The sequence below is a fragment of the Pinus tabuliformis genome, chromosome 1_1 (assembly GCF_031772625.1).
Source record: "Pinus tabuliformis cultivar Carrire ecotype Pingquan chromosome 1_1, CPIR1, whole genome shotgun sequence".
NCBI classification, from domain to species: domain Eukaryota; kingdom Viridiplantae; phylum Streptophyta; class Pinopsida; order Pinales; family Pinaceae; genus Pinus; species Pinus tabuliformis.
Genome location: NC_142297.1, coordinates 686343667 through 686360525, shown reverse-complemented (window position 1 = coordinate 686360525; position 16859 = coordinate 686343667).

Here is a 16859-nt window from a genome sequence, read left to right as displayed (position 1 = left end):
CGAACAGGACCAACATCTGCATGTACACATGAGTTTGATTGAAGTCTTGATAGAATAAAGCACAAGGACATTACAAGCAAAAACTCTAAACAGTAATATGGTCAAGGATTTTACCAATAGCACCCCACTGCTCTCCATCCGCCAGTACTAAATCTGGATCACCCTGGAAATCCATACCAGCATATGGATACTCGGCATAAACCATCTCCTGACGTTCGAACCACCTGAAGAAGGTATCAGAAAATGAAATCTGAGATTGACCAGCATGCCTAGACATGTGGTCAACCCATATCTGCATGCGTGGCTCAGTAGGAGAAGGTAAGTTGAGCGCAATGTGCTGCGGCTGTATCAGTGGTATCTTCTCCAAGGCAAAGGGAGTCAAGATAGAACCGTACCCAAAGTTCTTCAATCTCCCGTCCTTTATCTTGGTCAACTGTTCTTTCAACACAAGAAGCACTGCATCGCACCAGTTGAACACCTTCGGTTGGAGGCATTCCAAGGCATGCTACATATAGGATCTGTTTGCTACATGAAGGGACGCACTACCGGCCATCCTGCCAAAATTAAACAAGATGATCCTAAGAGACCTGTCAGTAACATCACGGATGATGATCTTGCCGTCTTTACTCGGCTGAGATCCTTCCCTACAATACTGGTGGACGTAATCTCTCACAGAGTCGCCTCCTCTAGACGAACCTGACAAAGAGATGGGGGCACCCCGCCTCGACAAGCCAGTCAAGAAATAGATGTCCACTGCAGTCAAGGGGATGGATTTGCCCCTAGTCTGGAAAACTTGGTTGGTAGGATCCCAAGCATCGAGAAAATACTGCAGTAGGTTAATCTGTTGTCTCATGCTAGAAATGTGGAAGAACTTCAGCAAGCCACAGTTCCGCAGCGCATCTACTGTAACTTGATCATGTAAAGCAATCATGTCCTCTTCTTCATGTTCACGTTCTCGCCATGTAAGAGTCATCTTGCTCCTAAATCTCTGCAAAAATAAACAAGAGAGGAGATTAGATCCTGACTTTGGTGAGAAACTAGCAAAAATTCCATCAAAAACTGTACAACAAGTTTCCTTTCTGCGCCCAACGCACCTAGACAGTGTTCCACCTGCGTTGAATGTCAAATTGCCTTCACAATGACCAACATTCAACGCAGGTTTTGATGGGCTGTAGGTGCGCTGATGGGGGAACGAATTCCTCAAACCCCAGGGGCCCAAAAAAGCAGGAAAGAAGGCACAGAATGAAAAATGGAAACCATGAAATGAAAGAGCTCAGGTTTAGCCCCTACCTGGTTCAGACGACGCCAAGAATCGTCCACAAAATCTCCCGAAATCAACTGATGAAGATCGAGGGGGAAAAGCACCTCCAAAGCTCCAACAAACCAAGTTCAAATGAAATGGTAAAATGAGAGGTAAAAAACTCTTTTAAGTTACTTTTACGTAGTTCAAAGTAAAATATTAGCGTTATAACCTCATTTTCAAGCAAATATTGTTTATTTCTAACTATTTTAATGAAGCAGTCGAAAATGCAGCGCAATTTTTGAAAGAACAAAGCTATTCTTGGTAAAAATCAAAGCAAGACCATATAATTGAGCAGTTTTAGCACATAGTTCATGCTCGTTAAAAAATAAACATAAGATCGAGCAAGTGTTTCAACCCGCGTTTAAGCTCGTTAAAAAATGAACTATCCTCCGGTAAATAACCACCGTGAATGTAACCTCATCAGCCATTAAATCCTTGGTCGTGTTTGCACCGTCACCTCCACTTTTCCATTGGCCGATCATTCACCTCCATTTGATTGTTTACCCATTTTGAGGAATAGCTGCGAAGAGTGATTTCACTAGCCATCCTTGTGACACTGCAGTGATTGGAAAATTCCACGCCTTACCTGGAATCTTCTGCTACCCTGCTTATCACTCGTTCCTCAAAAGACGAGTCTTCTTTAAGCTCTTTTCATTTGACTCGTAAAATATGAAAATATTGTCGAGTTTTGGCCTTCCAGCTCGTTAAAGCAACGGGAAGAGCTATCCCTCCTCTAGATTTTAATCTTTTTGGACCTGAGGGATTATTGCACAAAAAGATCGAGCGCTTGTTTAGTTCGGCTCGTTAAAACTATCGAAAATTCATCCCTTCTGTATTGTTTTATACTTTTTCGGACTTAAGAGATTAGATGACGAAAAAGGAATTTTGGAGTTAGCTTTACGTACCTTTTTAGACTCTCTAAAATTGAAAAGGACCGAGTTATATTTGTCGTTAGACTCGTTAAAAGCATTAATAGCGACAAACTTGTCTTTAGACGAGAACGAGTTTCACTATCGCTAGGCTCGTTAAAACATAGCGATGGGTTTACCCGAAGGGTAAATTATAGAACAAGCATATGTTATCCTCCTCAAGCTTGACAAAAATAAAGAGGTACTGGTCAGCAATGACTGGGGAAAACTTGGGAAAAACTCAAAGAATCTATTGGTAGCAAGTTGCTCTTGAACATGACACTTCCATTCCGTGCCCGAGTCGGGTTGGGTTGTTTCATTCACCGGTCACATCGCCATGGTCTCGCCATACCATCCACATTTGGGGTAAATGCTACCAATCCATCACATAAGTGTCGCCGATATGTTCAAGAGAAGTCATTCAGAAAGAGTCAACCGTGTCCCATCCACTACCATACATTATGCTTCATTCTTTCATGACCACCACCCTGAATCATATATCATCATATTGTTTTCACCTCCATCAAAATCATTTACTCCATTTCGTGTCATTGATGTGGGATTCATTAAGGCCCTCCTTTGATGGATCGCTTCTTGTCGACATCAGCTCATTATCCAAGAAGTTGATCTAGGAACACCCCCTCAGTACTTTGAAGCTTGCATGCCTCAATGGCAAGTTTCTCACTTCCGGCGACAGGTATACATCAATGACCTTCGACCGAAAGATTTTGCGTGGTGTTCGACACCAAGTCATTTATTCACACCACGTGAATTGTACTGCAGTACCTTGAGGGTCATCATCATTATCGGTGATTCCTCTTGCGCTTGTTAACAATTTACATCATTGACTGATAATCAAGAGATGTCTTTCCATGTTCGACTTCAACACATTTCTCACATGGATCGACTTGTACTTAGAGTGAAGAGCAGACGAGATTGAAGACCCCGGATCTAGTTTCATCCATCCGGGATGCGATATATATTCAGGAAAATAAAGACATTGAAATGTACAGCATTGCGACACAGATAATCATCCTACCAAAAGGATGATGGCTCTATCAGAATCATCAGTCTACCATCAGACGATTGTTTCTCCTATGCACATATAAATGAATTTATAAAGCTGAGCATGGGAATGCCCGACTTAGCTAGATCATGAAAATCAAATATGAAGATAATGTATTGTATTGTATCTTATTACAGGTCTCCTCCCTGCATCGGAAGAACTTCAGATCCTCCTAATAAAGCATTTCACCCGATAAACGGCCTCATACTTTAGGGGGCAACTGTTATAGACATTTTTTTGCCTTACAGCTCTAAGCATGAAATGTCCATAATCCAAGGGATCCAAAGTCCCTAAACATGTTGTTCCTACCCCTAAAGGAACAAGGTCAGCAAACCAAAACTCCTCCCAGAAGTTCTCCACCAGAAACTGCTCAGAACCAGTCAAATCAGGATCATTTCAGAGGCTACACTAGCTGCCTGCGTTGCAAAGCACCCCAATACACTAGCTAGGTGCGTTGCAATGCACCCAAATGCACTACCAGGGTGCGTTGAGCGGGAAATGACAAGTGGCATGGTCATCATGCGAGGTGGAAAGACACTGGAAGCTTCCAGAATCTTCTCTAATGACACTTGCCTCACTGAATTCGACCAAGGATGAGTAAGAGGCTCTCAGTCTCCAAGTGGAAGGCTCTCACTCTCCAAGTGGAAGCAAGAACTGACAGAGAGAAAGGACACTAGTCAGATGACAAGCTGACTCATCCTCTTTGCAAATATCTATATATGGATCCCTCATCCAAGAGATCCAGAGGCTGGAATTTTGTACTTTGCATAGAATTGCTGTTGGTTTGAGATTAGAACTATTGGGTGATTTGCTTTGAAGGAGGTGAAGAAGGGATTCCTTTGCTGGGAAGGTGATGTTGGATCGGGCCTCATTTGGTTGTATCTCTTCCTGAACCTTTTGTTACTCTATCAATAAAACCATTTGAGTTTCTCCTACATACTTGTGTATCTTGATGTATGTTGCATTAGTATGTTTTGCTTATAATCTGATCCTAAGCTTTTATGTATATGAACATCTATCTTTGTGTAGTCTCTCTTTCCTTTGATCTTGCAGGTATTATGCTGCTGGGCCACTGAAGGAGCAAGAGGTCAAAAGCTATCAAAGAGAGAAGGAACTGGGTCAAGGGAGCTAGCGGAAGACAACGGTTAGTTCATCCCTTCCTTCTTTGTTCATCATTCATAAGGAAGAATACTCAAGTAGTTACCTTGTTTGTTGCTAAGGCACTGTCACACCTTAGGTGGATAGGGTCGTCCTGCATAGGCACTTTTCCCCACAACACCTCTCTAGTTGGCATAGGCCTAAGCTTGACTGACCTTGGAGATTTTGGCACTTCTGTAGGCACCTCTACACTTGCAATCTCAGGGATAGCTCCCTCCGATGCCATCAATCCCTCAGCAGTTGTGGTTTCCACGGGCGCTGACATGATGCTAGTCAAGAGCTCCTGAGTTTCCTTTGGCAACTTCTCAAAAACTGAACTTACGACTAAAGCCTCGAAACTTTCAAGGTTCATGTGAGCCTGAGATCTCAACACCTTAATTCTCAAAATTCCAAGTGTTTTTTTTTGGGTGACCATCTATAATTTATAGGCAAATTTGAATTTGATTCCGATCATTCCCCCCAAAATTCGCTCATAAATGCTATGTTGGTGGCAAATTTTGAAAGATATCGCTCTTAAATTCTGGCTTAAATGCCGACACCCCACTCCACTTAGCCGTTTTCTCACTGACAAATCATGAACAGTGACCATAACGGTCACTTTCTGGCTGCCTTGTGTGGTCTCTCCTTCTATAGCGCAACTCCCTTCACGCTTCTGCTGATACCATGACATTCCTCCCTTTCGCGTAGTCCCCTAGTCGCACAGCTCTACAACCCAGGAAGTGTAGTTTATAGTCCCACGCCTCCTTTCATCTGCTTGGAGCGCTAAGACTGTTCCTCCACCAAATAGTCATCTGGCTAGATCTCTAGTGTATGGATTCAATCTACTGCCATTTACCTTCCTTGGAAATGGATCTCCATTCAACTTCACTAGCTGAACTACTCCACCATTAGTAATCTCATTGATGACATATGGCCCTAGCCAATGCATCTGAAAATTTCCTGGAAATTTGTCAAACTTGCTGTCATATAATAATACTAAATCATTTAGCTTGAAGGTGCGCAGTTTGATGTGTTGATCATGCCATGCCTTTTCACGCTCCTTCTGAACTTGTTGATGGAATCCAGTGAAAAATCTATCCTCTTCAAGCTCTGTCAGCTGCACAAGCCTCTCTTCCAGGGCTCCGCGATCCACCATTCCTGTGAATGCCACTATGCATAAAGTAGGCACGATGTATTCCATCAGAATCACAGCTTCTACGCCATAAACCAGCCTGAAAGGTGTTTGTACAGTCAGCTTTTTGCAAGTCGTTCTATAATCCCATAGCACCGTGGGTACGCAGGCATCCATGTCATTCCTTTGTGGATTGTAGACCTTTGTTAGCATTCTCCAATATCTTATTAAATGCTTCCATTGTCCCATTAGACTGCGGGTTATATGGCGTACTCTTTTGATGATAAAATTGGATCTCCTCTGTCAACGCCCTGATCGTCTCATTAACGAAATGTGTACCGCAATCACTCATTAAAATCTTCAGAAAGCCAAATCTAGTCAGTACATACTCAAAGATGAACTTTGTTGCTTTTGCCCCTCTACAGTCCTTCACAGGTTGCACCTCCTACCATTTGGTCAAATACTAAGTCACGGTGACGATGTACTACACACCTGTCTTCTTTCCTGGAGGCTAAATTGGTCCTACAAAGTCAATTGCCCACTTCTTGAATGACTGTAACGAAATTTGCAGATTCAAAAGAAGCTCATCCCTCCCTGATGGCCTGCCCTTCCTTTGACATGCATCACATGGCTTACAATAAGCCTTGGAATCCTTATGGATCGTCGACCACCATAGCCCAGCACGTAAAATTTTCTGCGCTGTATCTTTTCCTGCATAATGTCCTCCCACGGCTCCTCCATGAGCTTTAGAAAGGATATTGTTTTGTTAAAAATTAGGTACATAATGTCACAGAATTTCATCCAAGCCCATTTTATGTAAATTCCCTGCAATGACAGAGAAGACTGCCGCGCAGACCACCAATTCCTTCTTTTGTTGTCTAGTATACCCTTCTGGAGCCGTTCCATGCTAACAAAGGTCTATAATGCACAAAGGAATGATTGGATGCCTGCGTACCAGTGGTGCTATGGGCTTACATAATGACTTGCAAAAAGCTGACTGGACAAATGCCTTTTAGGCTGGTTTATGGCGTAGAAGCTGTGATGTCGATGGAATACATCTTGCCTAGTCTGTGCATAGCGGCATTCACAAGAATTGTGGATCTCGGAGCCCTGGAAGAGAGGCTTATGTAGCTGACAGAGCTTGAAGAGGATAGATTTTTGGCTGGATTCCATCAGCAAGTTTAGAAGGAGCGCGAAAAGGCATGGCATGATAAGCACATCAAAATATGCACCTTCAAGGTAAATGATTTAGTATTGTTATATGACAACAAATTTGACAAATTTCCAGTAAAATTTTAGATGCATTGGCTGGGGCCATATGTTATCAAGGAGATTATTGATGGTGGAGCAGTTCAGCTGGCGAAGTTCAATGGAGATGTAGGTTTTAACCCACGTACAGAAATTACCTGCATACGAATTCTAAAACACATAAAATAAACAATGCGAGAGCATAACACATAAAACACATATACACAGATTTTCCATGGATCCCAAAACCAGGACTACTAGCTTGATTTCTCATTATGTTCCTTTCAATGTTACAATACATATTTATACATGCCAAAGCATCCAATACCCTGGACCGAAAACCATCGCGTCCTAAACCATGTGCGAAAATCATGCAAAAAACCATAGGTACCCCCTGTGACCCCCCTCGCTACGCAATCGGTGCAACGAAGGGGGGCTTCACTCCCCTTCTAACCCCTCGGTTAACTACGTGGGCTAGTTGTGGAAAGAATATAACACAACCCAACATTCTCCCACTTGTTGTTTTCTTTCCACTTGGGGCCACAAGAGAGCTCAGTCATTTATCCAGCCCTGCAACGACCATTGTTTCTCTACACCAAGAGAACTTCTCAGAGCTCACATATTTTGTCAATGCATCTGCAGTATTTTTCAAAGTGTCCACCTTTACCAGCAACACCTTTTTTTCTTCTATCATATCCCTCACAAAGTGATACTGAACATCAATGTGCTTTGTTTTTTAATGATATGCAGGGTTCTTTGCCAAGAAAATTGCACTTTGGCTGCCGCAATCTATCCTTATAGCTCCCTGTACTAACCCCATACTTGAGCACAATCTCTGCAACCAAACTGCTTCCTTTCTTGCATGAGTGGCTGCCATGTATTTTGCCTCTGTAGTTGATAGTGCCACTTCAGATTGTTTCTTACTCATTCAACTGACTGCACCTCCAAATAGGTTAAACACATACCCACTTGTAGATCTTCTCTGATCCAGATCTCCAGCTGAGTCTACATCAACAAAGCCATGAATATCCAACACTTTGTCCAATCCTGGTCTTCCTTGGTAGCACAAACCATAATCATTAGTGCCATGCAAATACCTAAAAACCCGCTTCACTGCTATCCAGTGCTCCTTCCCTAGTTTTGACATAAACCTGCTCAATACTCCCACTGCATGTGCAATGTATGGTCTAGTATAGACTATCGCATACATCAGGCTACCAACTGCACTTGCATATGAAACGTGGGACATGTCCTCTTCCTCTTCTTGTGTCTTGGGACACCGTTTAGCAGATAAATTTACACCTACAAGAATAGGAACCTTCACCAGTTTACAATATTTCATATTAAACCTCTGCAATATTGTCTCGACATACTTCCTCTGGTTTAACCAGAACTTCCTCTTTGTCTGATCTCTTTTTAATTTCCATACCCAAAATATAGTTTGTAGCACCAAGATCTTTCATGTCAAATTTGGAGGACAAATGGGTCTTCAAATCCTAGATAATTTTTTTGTCATTTCCAAACAACAACATATCATCCACATACAAGACTAGATAAATAACACAGTCACCAATTAATATAAAATACACACAGTTATCTGCTTTGCTTCTGGTGAAGCCAAGTCCCCGTATAAATGTATTGAATTTCTAATACCACATTCTTGGTGACTTTTTTAACCCATACATAGACTTCCTTAACTTGCATACCAGTTCTTTCTTATTGTTCACCGCAAAACCTTCAGGTTGCTTCATGTAGATCTCCTCTTCCAGATACCCGTGAAGGAATGTTGTCTTCACATCCATTTGTTCTACCTCAAAATAAAAAGCAGCAACAACATATAGAAGTAATCTAATAGAAGCTACCTTGGCAACAAGAGAGAAAATATCACCAAAATCAATTCCCGGCACGTAGGAATAACCTTTTGCTACCAACCGAGCTTTATCTTTCTCCACCTTTCCTTCTGCATTCGTCTTCTTCTTGAACACCCATTTGCTGCCAATAGGTTTCCTTCCAGCCGGAAACTCTGCTAGATCCCATGCCTCATTTTTGTGCAAAGATGCCATTTCATCAACCATGGCCTCTTTCCAGAGTTTACCATCCTCTGAATCTATTGCTTCCTTCATAGTTCTGGGATCATCATTAGTAATAGATAAAGCAAAATTTGAACAAAAAGTAGATGGACTATACCTTTTTGGCTACCTTCTTTCTTGAACTGATCTTCTCACACCCGGAGTTTGTGGCTCTTCATATTCTGATTCCTCCTCTGCTGTAAAGTCTGAATCTTCCTCCTTAAGCTCAAACTTTATCTTCTCAGGTTCCTTTGGTTGGACTTCATGTTTAATAAAATATTTCACCTCTCTGAACACAACATCTCGGTTGTACACAACCTTCCTTGTTACTGGGTTCCAAAGCTTATAACCATTTAAATCATCCTTATACCCAATAAAGATGCACTTTTCAGATTTACTATCCAACTTTGTTCTTTTCTCCTTTGGAACATGTACATATGCATCACATCCAAATACCCTTAGATGTGAAAGAGAGGGTTTCTTACCAGTCCATACCTCTTATGGAGTCTTAGCCTTCCACGCTGATGAAGGCTATTGACTAGGTAAAATGACAACCTCTACCCAGAATTCTTGTCCTAACCTGGCACCACTGAGCATGCTTCTTGCCCTTTCCATCAACATCTTGTTCAGTTTCTGCAACTCCATTTTGCTGAGGTGTATATGGAGCAGTCTTCTGCTGTGCTATACCACACTTCTTATAGAATCATTTAAATTCATTACTGGAAAACTCTCCACCGTTATCTGTCCTCAACACCTTTATCTTCTTCTCTGTCTAGTTTTCCACCAGAGCCTTAAATTCATTAAACCTGTCAAAGAATTTAGATTTCTTCTTAAGGAAATATATCCATGTATTCCTTGAGAAGTCATCTATAAATGATACATAGTACACAGACTTACCCAGTGATATAACCTTCATAGGTCCAAACACATCACTATGCACAAGCTATAATATCTGTTTCACCCTCTTACCACCAGAGGGGAAACTCACCTGATCCTGCTTCCCATATACACAATTTTCACAGAAGTCAAAATCCAAAGAGCTATTACTCATACCTTCTACCATACCTTTACCATGAAGTATTCAAAGGGCCTTCTCTCCAATATGTCCAAGCCTTTGATGCCACAACATGGTCTTCTCTCCAGAGACCACTAGATTTTTTGCTCCACTTTCAGGAACCACATAACTATTGCACCCATCAATAATAGTGCTGCCTTGCATCTTGTACAAAGTTCCAATATGAACTCCCCGCATCAATACCAGTGCTCCCCGAACCATTTTGAAGGCATCCTTCTTTAACATTGTTTTTACACTTACATCATCCAGCTTGCTTACAGAAATCAAATTTCTGGCCAATGCAAGAATATGAAGAACACCCGGAAGTGTTCTAACCCTTCCACCTCGCAACTTCAACTTTACTTTTCTGCGACCAACGATTCTAGCCTTCTTTTCATCCCCAAAGAAGACATCACCACCATCATATTTATGATACTCGCAGAACCACTCTCTATGGGGAGTGAAGTGAAAGGATGCACCTAAGTCAATCAACTGAGCCTCATGATCTACATGTGTACTTGAAGAAGCAAAGTACACATCCTCACCTTCATCTGAGGTGGTTTTTGCCTCTATAGAAGGAGCATCATCATATCCCTTTCCTTTGTCAGGGGCTTTAGATTTACAATCCCTTTTGTAGTGCCCTTCCTTTCCGCATTTCCAGCACACCACCTTTACAGGTTTTCCTGTAGATTTAGATATCCCTCTAGATTTAGTTCTCCAACTCGATGACTTATTTTTGTTTCTGTTATGGAACCATCTCCATACAGACACGCCATCACCATTTTGGATCTCCATATTTTTCTATCTCATCTCCTCCATCAGCAAGGATGAGACTATTTCATCAAACTGTAAGGCAGTTGCATTGCTACCTATTGCAATAACCAGACTATCCCATGAATCTGGTAGGGAACACAACAAACTGATGCACTTATCTTCATCTGAAATTTTAATATCAACAGATAATAACTGACTTACCATAGTATTAAATTCACTCAGATGCTCTATCATCGAGTCTCCATCTTTCATCCTCAAGTTATACATCTTTTTACATAAGAACAATTTATTCACCAGAGACTTAGATTGGTACAAAGTCCCCAACTTGTCCCACAAAGGCTTCACCATAGATTCCCCTGACACATTCAACAATACTGAATCTGAGACACAATCGTATTGTGCTCTTTGCCTTCCGACCCAACTTCTTCCATTCTTCATCGGACACTCCCGTTGGTTTAGTACCTAGATCTACCATGATTCACTGATATTTATCCACAAACAGATCCTCCATCTTGAGTTTCCATAACTCAAAACTTTGACCATTAAATTTCTCTATCTCTATCTTTCCACTGCTCGCCATCTTCTTTCACCACCAGAATCGATCCCGCAGATCTCCCACTGAATAGCATCTACCACATGCTCGAGCAAAACCCCTCAACAACAAAGGTGTCCCCTTGAAGCCAAAACAACTCTTATACCAAATGTAGGTTTTAACCCTGTATAGAAATTACCTGCATATGAATTCTAAAACACAAAAAATAAATAATGCGAGAGCATAACACATAAAACACATATACACAGAGATTTTCCCTTGGATACCAAAACCAGGACTACTAGCTTAATTTTTCATTATGTTCCTTTCAATGTTACAATACATATTTATACATGCCCAAGCATCCAATGCCATGGACCGAAAACCATCACGTCCAAAACCATGGACCGAAAACCATCGCATCATAAACCATGTGAAAAAATCATTCACAAAACCATAGGTAGGTTCGCCCAACCTAACATAGGGTCCAAAACCAAATTTTTTTGGGGCACTGCCCTAGGCCCCATAGAGTGGGGTTACCTGTACCTCTCAAACCCCTTATGACCCCCCTCGCTACATAATTGGAACTACAAAGGGGGCGATCCACCCCCCTTCTAACCCCCTGGTTAACTATGTTGGCTAGTTGTGGAAAGAATATAACACAACCCAACACAACAGCTCCTCCATGAGCTTCAGCAAGGATGTTGTTTTGTTCAAAATTAGGTACATATTGTCACAGAATTTCATCCAAGCCCATTTTATATAAATTCCCTGCAATGACAGAGAAGTATGTCGCGCACCACCAATTCCTTCTTTTGTTGGCTAGTATACCCTTCTGGAGCCATTCCCATAATCAGGAAGTGTATAATATCTTCAAAGTGACTGTCTGTGATGCACACCGCAAAGAGTTGTGCGACAAGCAATCCTTCCTCCAAATTAATGGGCTCCTCTCCTGTTTCAATGCGCGACAGATGACCTGACCCGACATTCAATCACCCTGGCTTCACGATAACTTCAAAATCATATTCCTGGAACAACAACAACCACTTGTAGATCTTCCCCCCCCCCCCCAACACAGGCTTGTTGATCAGGTATTTCAACGCAGAGTGGTCTATATACATCTTAAAGTTTCCACCTAAAAAATAGTGCCTGAACTTCTAGAGTGTGTACATGATAGGCTACCCTTCACGCTCTGTCGTTGAATAATTCTTCTAAGCTTTAGACAACTTCCCACTTGTGAATGCTATAGAATGATCCAATTATCCCTCACCGGCCTATGTCAGTAGTGCTCCCAGCGCAATACATGGTGCATCCACATGCGCATGGAATTCCTTCTTCCAATACAAGAACATTAGGATTGGCGTGGTGACCATATTTTCCTTCAACACATCTAAGCTCTGTTGACACTCTTCATTCCAACAGAACGTAGCATCCTTCTTTAGCAGGTTCTCCATCGGTGCGGTAATCTGGGCATAGTTTTTGATGAACTTTCTATAGCATCCAGTATGCCCCAGTGTTGCATGTAGCTGTTTCACACTTCTTGGTGCCTCCGGATTAATTATGATCGTGATCTTAGCAGGGTCTCATTAAGCCTTGTCTTCATTCCACTTGTCCTAGTAGGATCCCAAAAGGAACACAGAAAAAGCATTTCTTCAAACTGAGCGCGATTTGGTACCTCCAACATGTGTCCAACATCAAGCGTAGACTACCTATGTGGTGCTTGAACAACCCAAAAACCATCCAATCATCAAAATATACCTCCAAAAACTTGTGAATGAAGTCCTTAAACGCCGCAATGACAACACGCCAAAATATTGCCCATGCATTCTTTAGCCCAAAAGGCATCACAGTATACTGAAAGCATCCCCATTCAGTTGGGAAGGTCATCTTACTTCTATCCTCAGGAACGATCTTGATCTGATGGTAATGAATATGCTTCCTGGCCACCAACATTATCTAGCAATTCATCGATGAATGGAGTTGGAGAGGGTTCATGCACGCAGGTGTCATTCAACTTCCTAAGGTCTACACATATCCTTATTTCATCCTTTTGCTTCTTCTCCTGAACCACTATTGGGCTCACCCAATCAAATTCTTCGATGGGTTCAGTAATGCCTGTGACAAGCATTTTATCCAACTCTAAGCGGACCTTCTCTTTATACTTGGGGTTGAGGCGATAATGCCTTTGCTTAATTAGCTTCACGTTTGGTTTCAATGTGATCTTCATGACTCCTAGGTCCCCTATTATCCCTTTCAAATCTGAAAAATTCGTAGGGAATAGGTCCTGATATTTGTGGAGCAATTCAACGACCTTATCTACTATTGAATCGTCCTAGTAGTCCCTAATTTTTGCAAATGCTGGCTCCACTTATGTCCCAATGTTCATTTGTCTTGTTTTCAGCAGCGCATTGATATCTGGATTCTCAATTCATGGTACTTCAACTTCGCGATTACATTCAGTCTCTGGGATATTACTCCTCCTCGGGTCTTCATCCTCTTCCTTGGTAGTCACATTATAGCACTCCAGCGCGTGGCACAGCTGGGTGGTCCAATCTAGTTGAATTAACTCCAAAGGATCCTGCAGTATTCTGAAGATTGCTGCCTTGAACTCCTGTAATGCTTCATTAATACAATCAAATCCATCCTCGAAGTTGAATGTCATCAAGAAAACTTGGCGCAAAACATCCCACTCTTCAGTGCCATGGAGGAGCTCTGACTCTATGTACCAATTCATTGATATAACAACCAAAGTATGACAAAACAGATGCACCCATTCAGGCTGAGGCTCTGATCCATAGACCTTAGTCCATTTGGCCAGGTGACCACACGGATCATCCCTTGCGTGATATTTCTATATTAGCTGCACTTGTGGGTGACCAAACCACAATCTCATCATCTTTTTGTACACATGCCAGTCATCAAAACTATCTTTGTGTTTACCCCACCATCTCGCAGACGTAACGCCCAATCCAAGGCTTGGAAGCAATGCTTCTCTAGCACTTCCCTATCAAATGTATCCAAAAATTTATCAATGTTAGTTAAACCATCATAGTAAGGTAGATTCCTTACCTTCGATGATACACAACATAGTGACTTGGTCACAATATTACAACGTAGTGTAGATACATCATGCAGTCGATTTTGCCAGTGTTCCAACTCCTCATCTAAATCTGATGTGAAGGAACTTTCATGGTCCTAGGAAATGCATCCATCTACTGTCGGATTCACCCAATCCTGATCTCGTGATGTTATCTTATAAATCTGGTCCAAATCAGCATCGCTTTCATAATCGCAGACCGGTTCAGTCTAGCGCGGTCCTTCTACAGGGTCTAGGGGCACGACTATGAGGAGAGATTTCTTCTCGAATATAATCTTCTGCTTCTTCAAATTGGTTACCCCAATCATGTCAGTGTCCCAATCGATCCCAAGGAGCGTAGGGTAGGGATTGCTATCATCCACAATCTCTATCACTTCAAAGTCAGCCAATGCACTCATGCCCTTAATATCCACTCTCACTCCCTGCAATCTTCCTATGGGGATGATTTTTTCTAATTTTCCATCGTTAACTGAATTGGAGACCACTCTAGCGCAAGGTCTCCCCATCCTTTCCCATGTATATTTAGTTAGAACATTCGCGTCAGACCCCAAATCTAGAACTACTTGATCCATCTCATATTCTCCTATCTAATAGTGAGGCTCATCTCACACCTCATTCTTGCCTTATGCTTACCAATCTTTCTGACTACATGCGGTCTATCAGGAGTGTTCTCTTTCTGGGCACACTTATTTATCAGTTCCTATAGTCCCTTCACAACCTTTCTATCGCGCAATAGCTTCATATAGGTCTCCAAGAAAGTAGAGCATGGAAGGATCCATCTCTTCAGCCGACTTATCCTGACTTTGTGAGGTAGAGGCCTCAACAAAGCTTTTCTTCACTTCCATAAATGTTTCCTGTGCAAAATTTAGATCAAAATCAACCTCCTTTTTTGGAGCTTTATAGACCCATTCACTTTCTTCAGGCTTCTTACCCTTATCTTCGCCAATGGTCCCCACTCCGTATCACAAACCTCATCATCTGTAGGTTCTGAGTCGGCTCCAGAGGCTGCGCCTCCTTTTCACGTATCTTACCTAGCAATACCATGAAATCTTCAGTTGCGTGGTCAAACTGAGTATAATATCAACATGACAGATGTATCAGGTTTGGGCAGTCTCGCGCGTAGTGTCTTGGTCCTCCACAGTTGTAACGATGACCTGTTCTCGACCTCGACAAGGTCCTCCTCCACCTCAGCCTCATCCGCGCCCCTGAAATTTTCCTTGTGCTCCCCTAGCACCTTGGTTCAGAGGCCAGGTTTTTTCTTTCACCCTATATGCAGGCATTCTATCCATCATTAACTCGTAACTATGACAATTGTGCTCATCATGACCAACCATCTGACGGAAGTTGCATAAGAGCTGTTGTGCTGTTTGTAAAATTTCTGTAGTAGATGGGAATTGTCTGTCACGTGTTTTCCAACTACCTGATAGATAGCACACCATAGCACGAGCCCTGCACTTGGCCCTACTTGAGCCTCCGATGCATGGAAAACACTCATAATTTAAGACTGATTTGGGTCGAACCTGACTAGAGGTCAGGGTCGAGATTCCTCTTGTTGCCAAAATTCTCACATTGTTCGTTATGACCTTCGACTAACCTTCAACCACCCATACTTGACTTGAGGTCAGGGTCAACTATGTTTGAGCCTCTAGGTCAGTCTCATCCCTTGAAATATTTCCGAAACACTCCAGACACTAATGATCCTTGACTATATCAAATCCACTTGTAAACTCAATGCAAACTATTAGATAGATCTGAACAAATTCACTTGTCGGGGTCGGACTTCATCATTAATAGACTTAGTGCTTGAAATCTCCACAAATCCATTGATTGATGAACTTCCCGTAACTTTGAACTTGGGTAGGAATTTGCAGTTAGAGTATTTTGTTTTTATAGGAATGCTCGAGATTGAAGTGCAAGGAACTTGAGAGTCTTATGCCACTTTGATACTTCAATCCTCTATAGACTTAGAGCAAACAAATTCAATCAAACATGATGGCCAACCAAATTATGTTGTGCTTGGCTCTGTTTCGCTTCCCTCTTCCTTAATTTTAACTTTGGCATATTCATCGCTAATGAATCATCGCACTATTGACCACTCATTATAACGACGCCCAAGTTTCAAACTCCATATCATAGTTATAGTCTTTGTCAATGATGTAGAACCTCCTCGGTCTTGAACCCTCATTGTTCCTCTCACTCCAAATAACACTTGTCTGATCTTTGATTACTCAGAATAGTAGAAAATACAAAGGTTCAATGGTTTACTAACCAATTCCTCCTCAAATTCAAGATCTCTCCCATCTCTCCTAGATCAATATTGACACAAGTTATTTCTTCTAGGCTAGTATTGGACACAACCATATGTGCCTTTTGGTAGGAGATAAAGGAACCTTATATTACTGACAGTTAGTTCACATATAGTTGGAAAAAAAATGTGGACATAGATTCATATCAATTCCATTAAAATCAAGGAGAATATTTACAGAGGAAAATTTCTAGGTTCACTTCTCGAGCTCTACTTTTCTCTTGGATTCTACTT